This window comes from Salvelinus sp. IW2-2015, linkage group LG4q.1:29 (assembly GCF_002910315.2).
Source record: "Salvelinus sp. IW2-2015 linkage group LG4q.1:29, ASM291031v2, whole genome shotgun sequence".
Taxonomy (NCBI): domain Eukaryota; kingdom Metazoa; phylum Chordata; class Actinopteri; order Salmoniformes; family Salmonidae; genus Salvelinus; species Salvelinus sp. IW2-2015.
Genome location: NC_036842.1, coordinates 8,051,259 through 8,053,333, shown reverse-complemented (window position 1 = coordinate 8,053,333; position 2,075 = coordinate 8,051,259). Strand labels below are relative to the sequence as shown.

Genomic DNA, 2,075 nt, shown 5'->3' with positions numbered 1-2,075 from the left:
TTGGTTTGTGCTGTGGTGGAGACCTTTGTGGGCGGTTCTTAACCGGCCTGTCCAGCAAGATCCTAGTGACATGAGTGGTAAAATCGCTGCCAAAGGTGATTCTAACATGCATTGAACTCAGGGGGCATTGGGAATACTTAATCTAATCAAGGAGTATCAGTATATTAGTGTTTTATTTTCATTTTATTTTTTCCCCCTTCCACTTTGACCAATACAGTAGTTGTAACACAACAAACATTTGGAAAAGGCCAAGGGTGTGGTGAACACTTGCCGAAAGCACTGTAACTGATGTGGACTACACAAGCTACATTCTTGCCAAATGACAACAGTTTTACCACAAATTCAAAATTGAAGTTTTTGATTGAAGAGGAAAATATTGTGTCTCAGCAACTGAGCTGCAGGTTTTGGAATAATTGCGTCCTGTCTATTTTCCGCTGGCTACTTTTGCAAAACTGCTAGTGCCATTTAGAATTGGGTTCGCCTGGAGATTTAAGTCAAGACTGTAACCCGGCCACTTAGGAACATTCACTCTCTTCTTGGTAAGCAACTCCAGTGTAGATTTGGCGTTGTGTTTTACGTTGTTGTCTTGCTGAAAGGTGAATTCATCTCCCGGTGTCTAGTGGAAAGCAGACTGAACCAGGTTTTCCTCTAGGATTTTGCCTGTGTCTAGCTCCATTACGTTTATTTTATTATCCTGAAAAACTACCCAGTCCTTAACATGATGCAGCCACCACTATGCTTGAAAATATGGAGAGTGGTACTCAGTAATGTGTTATATTGGATTTGCCCCAGACATAACACTTTGTATTCAGAACAAAAAGTTATTTGCTTTGCCACATTTTTTGCAGTATTATTTTAGTGCCTTGTTGCAAACAGGCTGCATGTTTTTGGAATATTTTTTTCTGTACAGGATTCCTTCTTTTCACTCTGTCAATTAGGTTAATATTGTGGAGTAACTACAATGTTGTTGATCCATCCTGTTCTCCTATCACAGTCATTAAACTCTGTAACTGTTTTAAAGTCAACAGTGGCCAAATGGTGAAATCCCTGAGTGGTTTCCTTCCTCTCTGGCAACTGCGTTGGGAAGGACACCTGTATCTTTGTAGTGACTGGGTGTATTGATACACCATCCAAATTGTAATTAATAACTTCACCATGCTCAAAAGGATGTTCAATGTCTGCTTATTTTTCCCCCATTTACCAATGGGTTCCTTTCTTTGCGAGGCATTGGAAAACCTCCCTGGTCTTTGTGGTTGAATCTGTGTTTGAAATTCACTGCTCGACTGAGGGACCTTACAGTATGTGTGGGGTACAGAGATGAGGTAGTAATTTAAAAAATTATGTTAAACACTATTATTGCACACAGAGTTAGTCCAGGCCACTTATGTGACTTGTTAATTTTTACTCCTGAACTTTTTTAGGCTTGCCATAACAAAGGAATTGAATACTTATTGACTCAAGACATTTCAGCTTCTCATTTGTAATTATTTTTTTTATAGAAAAACATAGTTCCACTGACATTATTGGGTATTGTGTGTAGGCCAGTGACCAAAAATCTTGATTTAATTCATTTTAAATTCAGGCTGTATAACACCACAAAATGTGGAAAAAGTCAAGGAGTGTGAATACTTTCTGAAGGCACTGTAGAGTTTTATATGCATTAATTGTGTATGCCTAACGCGATTTTGTGTGCACTCTCAGCACGCGCGTGTAAAGATAGTAGTTTTACACAATTGAGTGAGTAAGACACGGAGGGGATAGGGAATTTAGGGAGAAGAACTGTGGGATGCGTGGCTTGGTTTCTTTTTCGTTGTACCCTACAAACCCACTAGCACAAATGGAACACTAGAGTCAAGGCAAATTAACGTTGTCATCAAGACAACATTTTTGTGAGGATACCCGTTCGGGCAGCCGCAAAGCACATTCCACCAAATACTTTTACAGTATTTGAAAAAAGTAGATCTTTGGTCAAAGATCGAGTTTTGACGTCCGTTCGAGTACTTGAGTCGATTACTCATGCCCATCCCTATGCTAGACACACACACACTACATAATCACACATCACACACACATAA

At 39.5% G+C, this 2,075-nt stretch overlaps 1 protein-coding gene across 1 annotated transcript in view; it reads left to right on the top strand.

The window, feature by feature from the left end:
• LOC111962825 (RILP-like protein 1) overlaps nucleotides 1-2,075 on the top strand; it is a 24,717-nt gene that overhangs the window by 8,851 nt on the left and 13,791 nt on the right. The gene's annotated exons all lie outside the window — the stretch shown is intronic.